This window comes from Octodon degus, unplaced genomic scaffold (genome assembly GCF_000260255.1).
Source record: "Octodon degus isolate 3935 unplaced genomic scaffold, OctDeg1.0 scaffold00004, whole genome shotgun sequence".
Classification (NCBI taxonomy): domain Eukaryota; kingdom Metazoa; phylum Chordata; class Mammalia; order Rodentia; family Octodontidae; genus Octodon; species Octodon degus.
The window spans coordinates 34881156-34901543 of record NW_004524580.1 but is presented as its reverse complement, the minus strand read 5'-3'; the positions used below and the strand labels follow the sequence as shown (position 1 = coordinate 34901543).

General features: G+C 57.6%; 1 protein-coding gene and 1 long non-coding RNA gene across 2 annotated transcripts in view; both read left to right on the top strand.

The window, feature by feature from the left end:
- Positions 1-3352, top strand: part of LOC111817195 — an 18285-nt gene extending 14933 nt beyond the window's left edge. Inside the window, exon 3 of the long non-coding RNA XR_002821451.1 lies at positions 3341-3352. This is a non-coding gene — a long non-coding RNA (uncharacterized LOC111817195). The remainder of the gene's footprint in view (positions 1-3340) is intronic.
- Positions 1-20388, top strand: part of Syn3 (synapsin III) — a 317531-nt gene that overhangs the window by 192805 nt on the left and 104338 nt on the right. The gene's annotated exons all lie outside the window — the stretch shown is intronic.

The following is a 20388-nucleotide window of genomic DNA, read 5'->3' as shown; positions in this document are numbered from 1 at the left end:
TCACTTCAGAGACCCCAGCTCACCTCAGAGCTCCCCAGCTCACTGCAGAGCCCCAGCTTACCTCAGAGCCCCCCAGCTCACTGCAGAGCCCCCAGCTCATTGTGGAGCCCCAGCTCACCTCAGAGCCCCCCAGCTCCTCACAGAGCCCCCAGCTCACCAGCATCCCACCAGCCTCCTGCTAGCTCCACACCGGCACAAACACCAATGACTGGGCCTGCAGCCCAACTGCACAAAGGATTTGGGTTTGAGAACTCTCAGTGTTTACCTTTCTTCCCTGCAAGATGCAGCCCCATATACACTGAGAGAAGACCAAACTGTTTTGTTTAAAACACTATTGAGGGGCTGGTGAGATGGCTCAGTGGTCTAAAGCACCAACTTAGAACAAGCTCAGCAAAGCACAAGGACCGTGGTTCAATCCCCCAGCACCACATGCCAGCCAGCCCCACCCCCTGGTGGGCTGAGCTGGCCACACACACACACACACACAAATAAATAAATAAATAAATAAATAAATAAATAAATAAATAAATAAAAATTAAAAAAAAAACACTATTGAGAGTTGTTGATCATTAGAAAATAAAACTGCGCCACTCACGGCAACCCCCTCCCGGGGTCTGAGTGCTCTCAGACATTAAAGCCTGGAGCTGTGGCCGTGAAGTTGACTGCTGTGTGCAGGAGCAAGTGCGGATGGCTTGCCTGCGTCTTCTAGGGCAGCAACAGTGAGGACTGGAGTGGAAGCGCATATGCCATTGTACTAGAAAGCAGCTCTGCTTCATTCCTACTATGAGCTATTTGTGCTTGACTCCTGCAGGCAGAGTACTCTGGATTCTAAGCGTTGTGCGTGGGGTGGGCTATGGGCTCCATCTCAGTACAGCATCACGTGGTTCTTGGTGCAGAAAGGGCACTGGTTTTGCAAGGAAGGGCTTCAGTGGATGATGGGAAGTCACCCCAAAAGCACATCGGGACCTCTTCTGGTTCTCGCCAGCGTGTGGGCCCTGGGTGGGTGTGGTTTCCAGGATCAGAAAGATGCGGCTTTGGGGAAGACAGTGAGTGAGCAGGGCACGGAGCCTGGTGCAGAGACTGAGTCTGACCCTCACCGGCTGCCTCTCGGTGTTGAAACCTGGCAGACTTCCAGGTCTTCGCTTCCCTATTGTGAACGGAGCCCCGAAGCAGCCTGGATCACCCCACAGTGTGTCTTTGCTGCGCAGGGCCCGCCCTCAGGGGAACCGACCCCTGCCCTGCCTACAAGGCAGGTGTGAGGCAGAAGTGGACTGGCAGCCCCACCGGTCTGCACTCGGAGGTCAGCTGGTGGGGACTGTGCTCTGAACTCCATTTCAGTTCGGCCCTGGGCAATGGCAGCTCCAATGCTCCCGCCTCTTGGGGCCCAAGGCTGACCCGCGTCACTGAGAGACAGTTCTGGAACTCTGTGTTCTCAGCAGATGTGCACCACTGTGAGTTTCCTTCCTGCGCGCCACCCCATACACACATGTGCATACACACACTTCCTCCCAGCCCCTGCCCCTCTTCACTGGCCTCAGGGATGGGAGGGGAGTACTTGGGGTCCCACTGAGACTCCCCAGGGAGCATCCCAGACAGAGAGTCAGAGTCCCATCCTATGCAGAGGAGTTGCCGCCTCCTTCTAGGGCCCACGTGGCCATGGGGAGAGAAGTGACTCGGAGAATTCTGGGGGCCTCACTGGCCCAGGCCGGGCTCCATCCCCGGAGAGGGTGAGAAAAGTGGTTCCGCAGCCTGGACAGCAGGACGGAGAGGCTGAGGCCCAGGGGAGATGGTGACTCCCGCCTTCCCTTCTGGTCAGTGTGCGGAGGGCATCTGGGGACTTGCTGGAGCTCACGACGGGTCACAGAGGTGGAAGGCTGGGGCAGTGTGCTCGGGGTCAGGCATCACGCTGGACATCTTGAATGGACACGTTTCCTTCAGCTTTAGTCAATGGAAAGTTATAAATGGGGAGTTAATGTATTTTTGAAAGCAAAATGAAGGAAAGAGCATCTGCGCGTTGGAGGAGAGGCGTAAGGGCCCTCGAGCGAGGCAGCCCGGGACCTGCGGTGGGGCTCTGGGCCACACAGCTGTGTTCAGGTTGCTGGCTGCATGCACACCCTCTCTGGGCCCCATTTCTCATCTGTAAATGGGGTCCTAGCCTTGCTCGGAGCAAGGCCTGCCCACTGAGCCATGGCTGGGTGCAGGACACGATGTGTGTCACACACCGGTGCAGCAGCTGCTCAGGAGCACAGTGGGGATTGGCCTGCAGCTCCTTGGGGACCTGGTGCTAGGGCAGGAAGTGTGCTGGGACCCCTGTGGCCAACCTGGTACTTTCTGTAGACTGCGGCAGTCAGCAAAGGCCCCTGGTGGGGCTCAGAGGGCCCAGCCACTGCACCTGACCACCCCAGGAGGACTCCATTGGCCCCGGGCCCTTCTGGTGGAGTGACCCTTCCTGTGAGTCTCCCTGGAGAGCCCATGTGTCATTGTCACGGGGCAGTCAGGGTCTTCCGGAGGCAGCCTGAGTCAGAAGCAAGGAATTCCTAGAAGTAGCCAAAGTGCCGACTCCTTAGGATGTGAAGGGGCAGTGGCTGCCTGCCTAGCTACCTCAGAGCCACACAGTCAGTGGCCAGGGACCAGCAGCTAGCAGACCAGCAAGCCCAGCGTCCTGACCCCCAAGTACCAGGCTATAGAGAGCCCTTCCTAGTCCTCCTCTTGGTCCAGGAAGTTTATATTTGTAATCTCATGGGTAAGTTATTGGAATCACATCAAATTAAGTCCAATCTACCACTTCCAGTGCAACCCATGGAGAGAATAAAGACACTAAGGCATATTTGTCATAATGGGGAGTCAGGGGGTCCTTAGCTCAGCCATGGCGATGGCTGCCCAGAACAAAGGCCTCGACCCAGGGCTGAGCCCGGGTTTCATTCAGCCGTGGAGGAAGAGTGGTCTGAGGATGAGTGGCTGAGAGTGGCGGGAAGTAGGTGAGTGCTGTGGGCTGGGCTGGGGAGGAGGCTGCACTTACATATGGAGAGAAATCGGCATGACACGACTGAGATGGCACCTCGTGTTTTGGGGTGCTTCAGTCTGATGCGTAATCTTTCGAGCCCCAGGAAGTCACAGCCTCTGTCCCGAGGCTGGATCCCAGCCAATAGTGTGGAGCCCTGGCCCTCCATCCTGTCTTGACTGGGCTCACACTGGAGAGCAGCAGGTGGGGTTCCAGGGAAACACGCATGCCGTCTTCAAAGACTGCTGCCTGGCTGGACCAATGTGTACTGCTGAAAGCCACCTGAAGGGATAGGGAGAAGTCCTAGCCGGCTCTGCGCCTATCAAAACATGAAAATAGGGCCAGGCCCAGCCACATGGGGACAGCTGCTCTTCTTTCAAGCAGAGTCGCCCAGGTGGTCCTCCATATGAGGCTCCACTTGGGTTTGCCGGAGGGAGAGAGGGCTCAGGCTGAGACGGGAGGGTTCTGTCACATGGACCTTTCTTAGGGCCCCAGCCAGGAGGTCCTCTGGTTGAAGGCCTCTGAGGGCAGCCAGCACTTTCCCGGGGTGCCCAGCTTCCCTGCCTGTGGACCCAAGCTTGCACCCACCCATCAGGCTCTGCACTCCCCACGAGCCACTGCCTGTGCCTGAGGTGGGTAGCCAAGGGTGCCATGGGTCAGGCCTGGAAGGGACAGCAGGGAACTGGCCCTTGGCAGTGCTGAGGAAGGTGGCAACAGGCATCCACAGTGGTCACAGCAGCAGCAGGAGCAACAGGGTGGGTCTGTCAATGAACTAGAGATGTAAGAGGAAGAGGTGGCAGCTCAGCAGAGGGGCTCGTGGGGTTCAGGCAGGGAGGAGGGCACCATCCAGGGAGGAGGATGAGCAGCTGCTGTAAACTGAGGCAGTACCTAGGAAGCAGCTGCTCCAGGATGGCTGGGGATTACAAACCCAGGTACAGAGTGTGCTGGCTTGCTCTTGGCAGCAGGGACACTCGGAGAAGCCTGACCCCGTGTCCCTGCCCCTCAGTCAAAGTGCAGTAGGGCACATGGGCTGAGGATTTGCAGCCAGGCCCTCGGCAGGTCAGGGTGTGAGCTTGGCTGGATTTATTGGGCACCGCTGCATTTCCTGTGCCAGGCTTTGGAACTCAGTGAATAGGCCCCTGCCCTGGGGGCAGCAGCCCTAGGGCGGGACAAAAGCACTGCCTTCCACCCTTGGAGTGTTGTCTGGGGTTGAAGTAAGATGCTGGAACACAGAGCACCAGGCAGGGCCCCGCACCAGTGCGCAGTAACGCGTGTTAGTTGGTTTCTGCTCCAGCAGCCCAGGAGCAGAGGACCCTCATGGCCGTCACAGCACCAGCGTGCCCTGGCTGTACTTCCAGCATGCTTAGGCCACTGTGGGGGCTGTCATGTGGGTGCCCAGCATCTGTCCTTGCTGGGCATCCACTGAGGCCCGGAACCACCTGCAGTGGCCCGGACACAGAAACAGACCGTGCCCTGGGGCACAGTCCTAGGCTCCCAAAGCACCTGCCTGCCATGGTCCCCTGGATACCTCCCCCTGCCACCCAGGTCTTGCCCAAGCCCAAGCTCTCGTCCTCTGGTCTTTGGCTCTAGCCTTGGTGCTCCTGTGACCCCAGTCTCATGCGGCGAGGACATGTGTGGAGCTGCCCTGATAGCCAATAGGCACTCAAGGTCACGGGTCCCAAAAGCCCTCCGATTGCCAGCCGGAAGCTACTCCCCCAGCCCTCTGCACCCACGTCAGCCTGGGCCATAGCAGCAGACCCCACGCCCCTTGGCGTTCCTCTTGTTGCTGTCCCCCACCGGCCACCAACCTGCTCTGCCAGAACTCCTCCTCTGAGGAACTTTCTCCAGAGCGCCCGAGCTCAGTGTCTCACACCAGCCGTCACCCCGCCTGCTGACTGCTTGTCCTGCTTCTGCTTTGGCTTCTGGTCTCAGTCAGCCTCTCACTGTAGGTTCCGTACCTGCAGATCAGCAGCATCTGTCCTGGACAGATAGAGGCTCCTGTCCTCATTAGCACGCTCTGAGCAGCACGACGTGGCCACCACAGGGTGCTATGTCCTGTGAGTGTTGTAAGTCATCTGGGGATGGCTCCAGCATCAGTGAGCTCAAATGCTACAGCACTTCAGAGGAGGATGGGTGCTTCCTCGGGTCTTGGGCCCCGAGATAGGCTCTGGAACCTGTCCCCATGGACACCAAAGGGGTACATGCCCAGCAACACCGATAAACACAAACCCGCCCTCCTCCTGCCCAGCCACTCAGCAGCGCCTGCCTTGCAAGGCCCAGCAAGGCCAATCCATCACCGCCTGCAGTTCCTTCACCATGCCAACTGCTGTGCCTGGCCCCACCCCCGTGTGCAGGGGCTCAGTGCAACAGGTCACCAGGCTGCAGCCCCAGGACCACCGCCATGGATGTGCGCTGCATGCTCGATGCTGTCCTTACTCCTTGTGCCCTAGCAGCCTCCTCCCCACACCCAGAAGGCTCTGCTTGGCACCTAATTCCAAGTGTCCTTTGTGTCACCTTCCACTCGGGGGTGAGGGGGAAGGGCTGCCTTGCCAGGCCACTTATCCACAAGCCCATCCCACCTGTGGTGTACTGTGCCCCTGGCCTCTGCCCCTGCAATGTGGATCCCAGTCTGTGTGTACCATGGTGACAGCAACATGTCCCTGCCACCTGCCTCCTGCCTGCTCACCTCCTTGTCCTGCACATAGTAGGGCTGCAAGGATGAGGCTTCACAATCCCCTGCCCTACCTGCTCCAATACTTGCTGAAGCCCCTGTGGCAGTGCCCGTCCTGTGTCGAGGAGGAGCTTGGCACCCTAACAGGCCTGGAAGTGAGCCCCACCTCCCTCCTGCCCTGGCACAGCTGACGCCCGGTGCTGAGGTTTTCACTGTTCAGAGGCACACATGGGGTGCAGCCCACAGGACAGGAGTCAGGGTCCTCTGATAAAGTTGATGGCAGAGACCAAGCACGCATGAAGGACATTGTCCTGAAGGACATTTCCTGTGCTGAAACCAAGCCCCTGAGGGGACAGAGTGAGGAGATGGCATCTGTAGGGAGGCTCCTGGTGAGTGGGGTCAGTGCCCTAATCAGCAGGACCCAGAGGGACTCTAGAGGCTTCTGCAGCATGAGGACTCTTTGCAGACACCCTGATCTCGGACCCCACAACTCCAGAATGGTGAGAATGAACACCTGCATCCAGCATCCTGGGTCGGGACAGTGTGGCCACACCCTCCTCCCTGACGCCCTGGGGAAGAGCAGAGATGGCTCCCTGAAGAGCCATGGGATGGGAGCAGGCTACAAAACAGCAGGGGTCCCACTGTAGGAAAGGCCAGGAAAGGGAGCCGAGAGTGTCACCAAGAGGAACTTCAGGTGACTACCGAGCCAGGTCTGCACCACAAGAGGACTGCAGAGACACAGGCGCTGCTGACAGTCAGGGGCAGGACTGCTGCACCTCTGGGTCAGCAAGGCCACTGTCCCAACAGCTCCACTGAGGCCCTTCTGAGCTGTGATGCCGCCGTGGGGTCCATCTCCTCCTCAAAGACAGGTGCCCAGCCTCCTCCTGGGGCCCAAGAGTCAGCCAGGCCTGGAGCGCAGGCTGCTCCGCTGGTGTGGGGTGACGAGTGGGTGAGCCTCCCTCGCCCATGCCCAGGAAAGGGGCGCAAGCTTGGCACATGCCCATCGGTATAGATGTTCTCCCTGAGCTCCCTGATGTCATGCCCACCCCATTGTGACAAGCTGATCCCGAGCTTGTGTTACCAGCCGCCAGCTTACGTGCAAGCAGAGTGGTGACTCAGCTGGCAGGCACACAGCAGGCAGAGCCAGCATTCGAAGCTGGGTCTGCGGGACCCAAGCCTGGGCCTCCCGGCCCCTCTCCGGCACAAGGACACCTCAAAAGTGCTCAGTGCTGGCCTGGCCTTGGGAAAGTTCCTGTGTTGAGTGCATTAGTCTCCCTGGGATAAGGCTTACTCTATGCCTCCATACACCAGGCAGCCTAGCCCCAGTGAAGTCATGCCCTTGCCCGTCCAGCAGCCAAGTGTCAGAGGGTGTCCAAGCCTGGGTCTGCTTGGATTCCTTGGCTCCTGGGAGCTGTCCGGGCCATCAGGAGCGAAGCTGCGCTCCTCCTGTCATGGACCTGCCGGCCCAGCAGTGTCCAGCTTTACCAACAATAGCTAGCTCACCTTTCCTGTGACCAAGGCCGGGGCTACCAGCAGCCCTGCCACCAGCCACAGCTTGAGTACCAGCCCTGTCCTGCCAGCCAGGCTGAGAGCTCAGCCCACACCGGGTGGGTAGCTGCAATCGCGGACTCTCGAGCCTGAGTTCTTAGGCTTAAATTGAGGCTGCTTACTGGCCTCGTGATCTTCACATCTCTGTTCCTGCAGCTTCACCTTCCTCCTCCAAAAGACAGGGTTAAAGATAGAGACTTCCATCCCTTTTCCACATTTAAGGGGGAAAGCAGGCTCAGAGCCGGAGGAAGATTTGCTTCCCCTTCCGATAGGCCTGCTGAGCGCAGTCTCCTGGAAGGCGGAGGGGTTGGCTCTGCTCTGAGGGCCAGTCGGTGGACATGGCGCAGTCTGAGGCGCCTCACACCTCAAGCTGTGAGAGCTGGCGATGCAGTAGACGTCTTCCTGGGGAGAAACTATGGGTGGGAACGTGGAGAGCAGACGCTCGGCACAGCAGGGCCGCTCGCTCGGCAGGAGGCCCAGACCCTCTGCCTCCTCCTGGGTGACCTGGAGATCACCTTTCTTTCAGGAGCCTGTCTCCTCAGCCAGACATCCAGAGGGGCCCTGTCAGCGCACACCCTGGAAGAGGCGGCACGGCCACGGCCACGGCAGCACCAGCGCCCGCAGGAGGCAGGCTCCGCTCGCAGGCTTCTCGGGCACCCACAGCTTGCACGAGTCCTTGCACAGTGCCCGCCAGGCTCCCCCGAGCCACAGCTTCATCTTCCTCTTCAAAGCTGCACCTCCAGGTTCCAGTTCAACACCTGCCCAGATTCAAGGCCCAGGCAGTACGGGGTCATGCTCACTGGGCGGGCGAGTCAGCCCTCGTGCCTGTTCCCCTCCGGCCTGTCTGCTCAGCTGCCCTTTGGGTGAGCTTCCCTCCCTACTCTGCACCCTAGCAGACCAGGGACCGGGAGCTTTCTGTGGAGCAGGCACTCCCTCTCTGGGCCACACCAGCCCCAGCCTGCCAGCCTCCCTTTGTATGGTGGACATGCTTTCATTTTTACCTTCCTCAGCCCATGTCTGTGGTGCGTGATGTTCACCGTCGTCGTGTGGGGTAGGTGCGCGGCCACGGCACTTCTTAGCCTTTCGCCCCTTTTCTCTTGCCCCTTGCCCCCCCGCCCCCCTCAGTCTCCTTCCCATTTGAGAAAAATCTAGCTCCCTACTTCCTGTTATCTATCTTTTATTTTGTTCTTTATACTTTGGGCTCCTCGTATAAGAGAAACCAACCAATGTTCGTGCTTCAGTGCCTGCTTTATTTCATTTGCTACCATGATCTCTGGGTGCATCCACTTCATTACAGATGACTCAAGTCCATCTTTATAGTGAGTAGCATTCCACTGTGTGTAAATGTCGTATTTTCTTTATCCATCCGTTCACTGACGCACATGTAGGCCACTTCCAAGAGCTAGCTGTGGTGACGTGTGCTGCTTCAAGGATGGGTTTGCGTGGACCGCTGCCATCCGGCATCTTTAACTCTTTCAAGAAGTTACCTAGAAGGAGAGAATTATTTGGGTCAAATGGAATTTCTATCTTTCATTTTTTGAGGAATCGCCCCATTCATTTCCATAGTGGTTGTCTTGGTTACTTTCCTCTTGTTGCTTGGACAAAATGCCCAATGCCCAGAATTAAGAGAGGAAAGGTTTAGTCAGCTCACAGTGTGTGGAGGTTTCAGTCCATCCTCAGCTGGCTCCAAGGCAGGGTGGCACATGGCAGAGGGCAGCAGCTCACGGCAAAAGAAAACAGCAAAAGCAGCAAGAGCAAAAGGGTGGAGCTGGGGCTGTGGCAGAGAGCGGGCCTCCCTCGCATCCCTGTGTAGCGTCCAGGCTGTCTGTGAGTGCAGCTCTCACACCCGTAATCCCAGCACTGGACTGGGAATTAATCGCAAACTCTGGAAGCTTCCCCAGGACTGTGTGGTTTGGGGGGCCAGCTGGACACACACCATAACTGTGGTTGTGCCACTTTACACCCCATGAACAGTGTAGAAAGGCAGCCTTCTCCTCGGCAGCCTCCCAGCATTGGCTGCTCTTTCTGGGACGATATCTCAGGTGGGATCTCAGTGTTGTTTTAATTTGTGTTTCTCTAGTGGCCAGTGATGTTGGGCATTTGTGTGTTCATTCGCCATTTATACTTCTGCGAAGTGTCCATCTATTGCACTTGCCCCTTTTTTGATTAAGTCTCTTATTTTCTGTGAGAGGGGTCTACATTTAAATTATGTGTTTAGACATTAATCTTTCTGAGAATGAGCCACCACAGTCTTTCCCAGTCTGTAGGCTGCGCTCCCCTCTGCTGCTTCCTTTCTGTGCAGAGACTGTTTCATATGATCCTGCCTGGTGGCCCTCGGCATTATTTCTTGTGCCCCTGGGGCTCTATCCTACAGCAATGACTGCAAGAGTTTTGCCCATTTCACCTTCCAGCTGGTTGAGTGTTTAAACACTTGGATCCTCGATCCATTTCGACTTTAGCGTAAGATATGGTGAGAGATGTGGGTCAAGCCCAGTCTTCTGCATGTGCATAACTAGCTTTCCCCGCACCCCTTTAAGAGGCTGCCTTTCCTCTGGTGGATGCCTTTGGCATCTTGGTCAAAGCACAAGCAGTTGAGTTTGCTTGGGGCTGTGTCCATGTCCTCAACACTTTTCTGGGGCCGTGCTGTTCTTCTCGCTGTTGCTTTGTAATGTAACTTGAAGTCCAGGATCGTGATATTCCCAGACCCCGGATCCTCCCCGCTTCCTGTGTGCAAGTGCCCACTGTCCTTCTCGGGTGGGCCTCGAGCAGTCCTCTGCTGGTCAGTTTCCCATTGCTGTGACAAAATAGCTCAGGAAAACAGCTTAAGGAGAAGAAAGGCTTATGTTGGCATACGGCGTCCAATGTCTAAGCCCACGGTCTCTTGGCTGTGTTGCTGTAAGACTTAGTGGCACCAGACTTCATGGCAGAAATGTGTGGCAGAAGAGGCCACTCACTTCACGTGGCCAGAGGCAATGGCAGTGAGAGGAAGGCTGTCCCGTGACCTCGGCGCTCCCTAGTGAGCACACCGTCCGTGGGGGTTGCCTTCCCAAGCTCCCTGCACTTTCTGCAGCATCTGCAGTAGAGGCCAAGCCTTCAGCACATGATGTTTTGAGGGAGCTTTAAGGTCCAAATTGTGTCAGACCCCTGGACTTCCCTGGTGGCCTGCTTCAGTCAAGGGTGGCAGGACTGATCCTCCTTACTCCAGGGATGGGGTGGCTTGGACCAGGGAGAGGAGCAGAACTGGAGCCAGTGGTCACACTAATTCTGCACCCGTGGCCCAGTGCCTGGGGATGGCATTCAAGTGTCTAACAACTGGTGCAGTGCGGGAGCGGCCATCTGTCAGAGCTTGGGAGCAGGAGGGGAACCCTGCCGTGCGAGGTGTCATCCCTTAGGTTTGGGCACCTGGGAGAGGAGTGGAGGTGGAGGTCAGAGGTGCAGCCAGTGGGCGAGCAGCACAGTCACACCTAACATCATGCTGCCTGGGAGACCAGCCCGCAGGACGCAGTGCACATCAGTCCTGGAGTGACGAGGTTCTGAGACGTCAGTGCCCCGGCCTCAGCCTCCCATCTATGACAGCTGGAAGGAGCACCACGGTGGGCAGCTCGGAAGGGACGCAAGAAGCAGTATCTCTCTTCCCTTTCAAAATTCAGAACTTGTTTAGAAGCAAGGAAAACGATTGAGCACACAAGCTAAGAAAGGCCCTGACTGCCGAGGACAGGCAGGTGGGAGGTGGTCTGTCCTGCCAGTGAGTCTGCAGGCCGTTCAAGAACATGACTGGCTGTGGGGGCCAGTGCAGCCCCTCAGGACACAGGCCCCAGGTCCCCAGCCTTGCCTCTCCCCCACCCCACCCCACAATGTTCGCTCCACCCTAAGATCTGGACTACTTTTAGCACCAAGTCCTCTGATCACTCCATGCCTTCCCTTCCGCCCCTTTGTCCTAGATGTTTGGTCTGCCCTTCTCTGGCCAGCCAACACCTCTCATTTACTAATACCCGGCTCACACATCCCTGTATCCGAAACTCATCCCACTGGGAACTATACCTTAAACAGGGGCCCGGGATGCTGAGCTGCAGCTCCTGGGCAGTAAGAAGCCAGCAGGAAGGAACAGGACAGAGTTGCCTATAGGGAAACAGACAGCAGGAAGAGCTTTCCTCATGTTCAAAGCCATTCAGCCAGGTGACAGTAAGGGCTCTCTCCAGAACTATGCACGGCACCTGCTGCCTCCGTGACGGCATGCCTTGCCTTGGCCTGGAATCCTGCTACCTGGGACCTCCTCCCACCTGAGCACACAGGCAAGTCAAGGACTCGACTGATGTCCTCAGCTCAGTACCATCAGCATGGCTCAGTGGCAGTGAAAATAAGTGTGGCAGCCACGTTTAGGGTCAGTGTCCATCAGGATAAGTAGGGTTCAGCTGCTACAACAGGCAAGTCCTGGAACTCTCCATGGCTTCTGGAGTGCAGGCTCACGTCTTGCTCCGTGACATGTGCTGAGGCCTGGCCACCTTTTCTGGGTGAAAGCACACTACCTGGAACATGTGGCTTCAGGGTTTTCCTCTCAACAGGACAGAAGAGGCAGCAGCCCTTGGCGCCTGGGGCCTGAGCAGCAACTCTGCCAGGCAGGGCCAGCCAGCCCATGGAGACTGCTGTGACAGCGGCACTCCGTGCTCCCAGGAGACAGCAGCTGTTGAAATAAGAACTCATAGAAGCGCCCCTGCCATGAGTCCCGCAGAGCACCCCTCGAGCTTGAGGCACCCTCCTCCTCAGCCTGTCCGCCGCAGCTCTGGAGCCCTCTTTCCTGGGCGTCTTCAGCTGTGTGGTCCTGGCTGCTTCGATGTCCTGAACTGATTCAGGACATTTCCCTTCTGTGGTCACTGTGACTTTGGGGAGCAGCCAGGAGTTGCACAGTGACAGATCTGGGGAGTGAGCTGGGTGAGGACACGGCGTGGTGGCTTCAGGAGCCTGCTTTTCTGCTGGATGGCACTTAGCAGCCACATTCACCACATTTTTGATCACAGCACATGAAGACACTCAGGAAAGACTTCCAGAACTTCTTCAGAAAGTGACAGGACAGTGGGATAAGTGTGTTCAGAGTGAGGGCATTTTAGGGGTGTTCGTGGTGGTGTGACTTACTGCAATCATTTTTTAAGTTTTTCTTTGAACACTACTTTCACGGAGAGCTCTGGCGCTCAGCGTGAGTGGGCTCCTCGGGCGGGGAGCACCATGAACACCTCACTGTTGGCAGAGGCCACACCCAAGCGCACCATGCCGTGCCCCTCTCTGTCACCCTGGGCAGATGCCTGTGGGCCCTGGCTTATCTCTGGCTGTGTCTTCTTGCACCCTGGTGCTGTGGCCTTGCCCTGGTGCTTAGTGGGGGTTTGTGAATGAACGCGGGACCACCCTTGAGGTCACGCTGGCTTCAGACCAGCAAGGAAAGGGCCTGTGGCTCTTCAGGCCGCTTCAGCAGTCTCCAGACCCTCTGCTGCAGGGTGTGGTTCAAGTTGGTCCGTCTGTGAAATGGGGAGGCAGGGCCAGATTCTCACAGTAAATTCTGGAATCAGGGAATCAGCCTGTCTTGGCTCAAATGGGGATTCTAACTCTTAATTGGTATGTTTTAGGAAAATTACATTGTGTCTCCTTTTTTTTCCTCTTGCTCTTGAGGGGATACTGAGGATTGAATCCAGGGCCTTCACAGTGAGCTACACTCTCAACCATCTATCTGTCTGTCTGTCTGTCTGTCTATCTGTCTATCTGTCTGTCTGTCTGTCTGTCTGTCTGTCTGTCTGTCTACTTACCTATCTGTCTACCTATGTATCTATCTACCTATCATCTGTCTTTGAGGCAGAGTCTTGCTAAGTAATTAGGTTGCCTGGGTTAGGCTGGAATTTGCAATCTTCCTGTCCCAGCCTCCCAGAGTGCTGGGATTACAGGTACCTTACACCTTTGAACCTCAGTTTTCCTGTTCATGCAGAATAAATATTACCAGGGTTGGGGAGATCACTTGTAATAGGAGCGCCTGCCTGACAAGGGTAAGGACCCACATTCTATCTCAGGTACCAGATGCCATGCCAGCCACCCAAACTGCATGTGGTAGTGCAAGCCTGTAAAGCCTGGAATCTCAGTGCTGCGGAGGCTGAGACAGGAGGATCATTGAGTCTGAGCTGTGTAGCGAGACCCTGTACCAGATGGATAGATGGATAGATGGATAGATGGATAGATGGATAGATGGATAGATGGATAGATGGATATTACGTACTATGGCTTGTGCCTAGATATCCCCCCAAGGCCTTATACAGCTGTAGGTGGGGCTTTTTCAGAAATGTGTAATGCTGGAGTTGACTCATGGTTTAATGCTACAATCAAGAGTGTGTCAGCCAGGTATAGTGGTACACGTATGCCTGTGATCCCAGCATTCAGGAGGCTGAGCCAGAAGGACTCTCGTGAGCTTGAGGCCAGCCTGGGCTGCACAGTGAGACCCTATCTCAAAAAGACAAAAATGAAAGTGAGTGCTCCCTGCCCTACGTAGCCTTGATGGGACATAAGGGATTGAACGCTGTGGCCACGCCTGGCTTGCCTTGTGGCCTTCTGCCCACCATGAGCCATTTCTCCTCTGAGTGCTTCCATACCACGCCCCTTGCCTGGAGCAGCCGACGGCAGGCTAAGGCCTCTACAGACCACGAGCCAGGTCAGTCTTTCCTGTCTGACTCGGACGTCTGGTATTTTTATCTCAGCAATAAGGAAAGTAACTAGGACTGCTGAGGGGACTTGGTGAAGAAATCTGTACAAAATGTTGGCCTGGTGTTTGTCTGGCCTGGCCAGTGGTGGCAGGAAACACTAGCCCACTGTGGGCTGGGTTGCCCTGGGGCACACACGGGGGCTGGCGGGCTGGCCCAGCGGCACAGGAGAATGGACTGCTGGTTCCAACTGCTGTGCCCCTGCAGAGGCCTCGCAAGGGGCACCAAGAGCCAGACACGGAACTTGATGCGGAGCCAAGAGCCAGATGCGCACGCACTCCTGTGAAGCCTAAGAAGACACAGAGCCCGTCTGTGGTGGCAGGAAGAAGTTCTGGGGTAACTCAAGGGGCGTGGGGAGTCTGGGGCGAGGGGAATGCCTGACGCCTCTGCTGCAGTGCTGATCAGAGTGGGTCAGCCTGCCGGCGGTTGTGGTCTGAGCGCTGAGCCAGCGATGCTTTTATGCCTGAGTGGGGCTGCTGGCCCGGCAGCCCCTCCTCTGCCCTCGTTCCCCAGCGTGCGCCCACCCACCTGCCATACTCACCTGTCCTGCTCTGCCTGGGTCAGCTCAGGGTGTGGACTGCTGCAGCTGGAGGACCCTAACACCAGTGGGAGCCCCATATGAGTTTGCTGCAGGCCAGGGGATGGTGACCTGTTGTCTGCTGGATGGTGACTGAGTCACGGGTCAGTGTGGGAGGCAGCAGGCCTCAGCTGATGGTGACAAGTTAGGACCTAGCCCTCTTTTGGTAGCCATGGACCAGCAGGCTGAGGAAACAGAACCCATGCTGACCGTGTGACTGGGAAGGGGGCCCGCAGGGGCATCAAGTCATTTGCCAGGTTCTCCCAACTGGACTGGGCAGAGGAAGCTGCAGCTGGTCCCTGTCTCTGACCCTCCAGGAGCCTCCTGTCTTGCCCCTCGAACCTCAGAGCAAGCCGCCAGAAGGGGCCTCCGGAAGCTTGTCCACAGAGGAGGCTAGCGGCAGCAATGGCAGTACTCGCCATGGACTGTCCCCTCACATTGCCCTCAGCCCATGCACAGTACCTGACCAGGGAGACCCAAGTCACACTAGAGCCCAGCTCTTCCTGTCCATACCTAGCAGGGGCACAGAGGAACAGATGCGGAATATCCATCCCGGGGGAAGCAACCCTGGGGTCGTGGCTGCAGAGGAGATGCACAGGGGCCTAGAAGGGCCCCAAGAGCAAGCAGCAGAAACCAGTGTGATCCGCATGGGGGACCAGGACACCAGGGGTCTCCCAGTGTCCAGAGCCACCAGTGCAACCATGAACAGCCAGGACCTGGAAACCCTGCCTGGACTCTCCTGTCACTGGGCCTTGGCTCTCTCCAAGTGCCGGCTTTATCCCACTCTATCCCTGCAGGTGGCACTCCTCTGCACCTCAGCTGTGGGCAGCAGGACGCTGGGGCCATTCAGGGCCAGGCCTCCAGGTGGGCACCGTTCAGCCTCGGAGGCACAGACTGTGTTAGATGTGGGCGGAAGGGAGAGCTGGCTCTGGGCACTCATTCCCCTGGATCCGGGCAGCTGGGGGAACGCACAGTGGCCCAGAATGTCAGAGGTCATTCTGGCCCCACACAGCAGCCTGGAAGATAAGAAGGCTTTGTTCCTGCCTTCTCCGCGGGCACAGTGAGGCATTCATGCTGTGCCCCCTCGGGACCTGGGAAGCACTTTAGGCCCAAGAAAGGTCTGTACGTCAGCACGATTGTGTAATATGGCTGCCGTCCTTCCGCCCCACCCCGGCACGTCCTGGGCAGGCGAGATAATGCTCTCCCGTCACGTGGGCCCAACTGGCTAAGCTTCCTTCTGCACCTTGGCCGTGGACCTCCAAGGAACTGAAAACTGGGGTCCCTTCCTTTCACTGCCCTGGCTTTCTAGTCAGGAGATCTGCTAATTCCCCGAGTACTTAGGGTGCAGACTGCCGGGCGCCTTGCCAGGGGCAGAAGCTGGCCTTTGAGGTATGGTTGCCCAGCTTTAAACGCCTACCAGCTGCAAGGCCTGGACAGTTTCGTAACCTCTCTGGACCTCAGGTTTTTGTTTTGTCTGGATTTTTGTCCAATGTGTGCTTTAAAACATACATTATCTGTTTTCCAAAGTGGAGTACGGATTAGCTACAGAAGCCCCGGCCACTGTGCTGGGCACTTAGTGGGTGGTTGATAAATACGGTGCCCATCTCTGAGCTCTAGCATTTGGGGAAGTAAGAAAAGTAGACGTGGACCCTGTTGGGAAACTTGCAGTCTCCTGGGACGAGACTCACCATGCACCGGCCTCTCCTCTCAGGGGCCGATCTGCTGCACAGAATATGGGGGCACCGTTGCTCCTCTCCACAGATTAGGAGGCTGGGGTGACTGGTGACTCACCCCTGTCCCAGAGCTGGAAAGTGGTAGGACTGGGACTTGAACGGGCCTGCCGGATCCTGGCTAACAGCGATCCCTGTCTCCCCATCCGTGCAGTGGCAGACTGCGCCGCTGCCTCCAAGTCTGGCATGGACCCACTCACCCTTGCTGTGGTGAGCACTGGGCTCATGGCCCCTGTAAGCTGAGCTCTGCCAGGTGCTGGGGTGACGGCATCATCCCCAGGGGTCTCGCCTGCTTGTCTAACGTCAGAACCTCTCTGGACACTCGTCCCAAACAGACTTGTTGCTCATATTAGGCAAGCAGAGGGCCAGAGGCTCCTCAGAGACCTACTAAGGAGGGGAGGACACAGGGCCCCAACGGCCGCCGCAGCGGGCTTGGAGGAAGGGCTTCCTCTGCCTGATACAGTCGGTCCCCACCTACACAGGAGTGAACTGAGGCTGGGGCATTGTTAGGGCTCCGTGAGTAGAGTGGAGCTGTAGGTCTGCTTTGCAGAGCCAGGGCCTCCGCCTTCTGGTCTGGTCCTAAATGCCGTCCTAGCCCCTGCCTCTTCTGAGGCCCCGCCCTGCTGCCTCACTCAGAGCCCTTATAAAGGGCTCTCTTGCTGCCTGTATGTCATGCCTGGTCCCCACCCTGGCTTTGAGCCTGTGCCACCTTAGAGGACAGGTGCTGGGCACAGGGGGAGGCAGAGCACCAGGTGCCGGCTGACAAGGCCCAGGCTTGGCAGTCACCTCCCCTCCCCAAGCCTGTACCTCACGAGCACCAGCCAAGAGCCCCACTGCACCCTGCACCTAAGGTCGACCGCCCACCATATTCACAAGAGCTTCCAGGTGCTCCCCATCTGCTTCCCCAGGGACAGTGGCTGGTAGCTCAGCTGAAATTATGGACGGTGGAATGGAAGCGCCAGAAACGGGAAGGGACTTTCCTAGGGCCCCCGGGATATCTAGGTGCAGGAGTCCTGAGTCCCAGCACCAAGACGTCACGGCCAGAGCTCAAAGCCACACAGCAGGGTCTGCCAAGAAGCCCTTGCTCCGGAGGCTCTGTCCCCCGCAGGGTGTGGCATGCGTTCTCCATGGAACACACATTCGCCGGTTGCCCACTGTGTGCCGGGAGCGGATCTGGGCACCAGGGATCCAAAAGGCAGGGTGGACGCAGACCCTCCTGTGGTGGGGCTCCTGGGCCCGGTAACAGGAGGCTTCAGCTGTGGTGACCGGGGCTGGGGGGGTCAGACCAGGGCTGTGGGTGGTGACACACAGGGAGGTGCCCAGGGCCAAGGGTCTGAGACCTGAACACGGAAAGAATGTGGTAGGCAAGGTGGTGGCTGGGGCATGGGTGCGGGCGGAGGGGAAGGCATGGCATCTGAGGCCTTGGAGGCCCCGTGAGTCCAGCCAGGTGCAATGATGCCCACTGTGGCCCTGCCCTTCCTGTGGGGCAGCAGCACCCAAGAGGGAATTCACAGGCAGCCTGTGCACTGAACAATCTGCGAACCAAAAAGCAGCGTGAGCCCCCAGCACGGCCCAGACTGCCCTTCAGGGTGCCCTCAGATACCCCGCCTCACCCAGGCTGCTCTGATCTCCACTCTCGGGAGGTCCTTGTGGTCAGACAGTAGGGGTGGGCCAGGAAGAGGCTGGCTCGGTGGGCAGCGTCTCACCGCGGTAGCAGTGCTGTGTGCTTCAGTCTCTGATGTCCCCTGCTCCGCTGAGACCATGAGGCAAACCAGGCGCCACTGCTCACGCTTCTGTTCCCCGTGACCCGGGCCTCCCAGCACCCTCTGCTTGCACAGCACAGTGCCCATTCCTGAAGGCCCAGGCTGGCATGGGCACGCCTGGCTGGGAGGGACAGGAGTCCACGTGTCTGCCACCTCCTGTCCTAGACCTGGGCTGCCCTGTTCAGTGGCTGCCCGGGCACAGCTGTGTGCATACTCCAAGGTTGGCACAGACAGAACTCTGATCCCCCCCCGAGGGCCCAGAAAGAACCCGCACTGGGACTGAATGAGAGATGGAGACCTCACTGGTTATTGCCATACGAAGACGAGAGCTTGCCTGCTGCACTCTGCTCCCAGGTCCTCCTAGACCCTCTCATGGGATCAGCAGACCAGAAGGGAGAGCTCAGGAGGACCGAGCAAGCAAGGCCTTTCACGGCACGCTCGGGGGTTGTGCTAAAAATCGGACTGCAGCTACACCAGGCTGGGCTGGCCAGGGTCGGATGAGAGCACTGAGCGAGAGATGGTTCCGTGGCTCCTGAGGCCACACACGTGCTGCCGTGCCCTCTAGAGGCAGAAGGCTACAGGGGCAGCAGAGCTGCTCCCTTCTGGGGAGAATACATCCCTCATCTTCTGCTCCCGTCTCTGGGGCGTGACCTGGCTTGTGGCCTCGCTCCCACTGTAACTGGCTGGGTCTGCACTGCTGCCCCCTCTGATGACACTGGGCCACCCAGACAGACAAGACACCCCCCACTGCTGCGTCTTTTGCTCAGTCACATGGGCAAAGAACATAGAAAGTAACATGTTTACAGGTTCAGGAGTCAGGGTGGGGACCACCAGGGTGGGCCCCTGTACTGTCTACCACAGTAGGTGAGCTTTTGGATGTAGAAATTGGAACTGAAATTTTGTGATGAGCTTTGTAAGAACCTGACCTCGTGCTGTGTGGTGTCAGATGCCTCTGGGCTCCAGCTGGCTGTGCAGGTACAGCGGGAGAGGGGGCTCTGTGCTGCGGCCCCGTCCCTGGGAAGCCAGTATGTTCTGTGGTGTTGCCTTGTATTAGTCATCCCCGGGAAGCAGCACCCAATACCCACGCTCCGGCTCCTGGTGTCAGGGCATTCAGCCCACGGCCAGCTGGCTCCAGGCAGAAGCGTCATGGTGGAAGGCCTGGTGGAGCAGGTGGCTCAGGTCATGGTGGCCCAGAAGCAGAGCGGGAGCAGCACCAGGGAGAAAGGGGCAGGTGCACACAGAGATCCCAAGGTCACCTGGGACCCCCAGACACATGCAGGAGTGTGTTCCTGTGAGCCGCACAAAACGACTGTCAAGCTTGAGCATCACGGTCGATAGCAGGGAAGCCGTTGACATGGCCAGAAGGAGCCCATGGGCTTCTCACCTAGCGTAGGCGCGGGGCGGGCAGCCAGCCAGCTGTGTACACGGGCCTCTGCCCTCTGCCCTCCAGGCCACCTGAGCACTCTGGGCATGGCCCACGTCAGGGCCTGTACAGGACCTCAGTTCCTGCCCGCTGCAGTGCTGCCCCATCCTCTCTCCCAAGTGTATGGCCATCGCCTAGCCCCTCAGAGCTGCATCCCAGGTCCTGCCCAGCCTGCTGCCCCACTGTGTCCACCCAGAGTCTCCGTGCATGACCTCCTCAGGTCAGTCCAGATGCTTTGAGTGCATACCCAGCTTAAGAAAACCCTCCTGGCTTCCCGCTGGGCAGAAATGAAGCTCTGAGGTGATTTCTAGGCCCACAGTGTGAATGTCAGTGCCTGGCCTCCTCTCACGCCACCTGTCCTCTTGTCCATTTGCTCCTGCCACAAGGACTCTTGCTGCTCAAGCCAAGTTCATTCCTGCCCCAGGACCTTTGCACCAGTTGCCCCTGGGCTCGGGTGGCCCTCGCCATCACTTGGGCCCTGTGACAGACCTTCCTGGACCCGCATGAATTCATCCCTGCTCTTTACTCCCTGCCCTTCCCCCAGACCTCTGCTGTTTTCTGAAGCATTTTCCTCTTCTGTGGTTGCTGTGCTTATTTCCTAGAATGACAACAAAGGCTGTAGTGAGTGTGTGTCTTCGCAGCTGTCTTCTCAGTGTTTCACCAGGGGGCTAATGGTCGAGGCGCGGTGCGCAGGACACACTCACAAACATTTGTCAAATGAATCTATGACCTTGCTGTGTGACCTAGAACAAGTTAATCCTTTGCACTTCTGTTTCCTCATTGGTAGCCAAGGACCTCCTTGTTCTGACGTTTTCCAAATCTGAGACTCACAAGCTCTCATCAGGATGGGAGGATGAGTGAATGGATGGATGGTAGGGTCGGTGGATGATAGGATGGTGGACGGACAGATGGACAGATGGATGGAAGGTAGGGTGGGTGGGTGG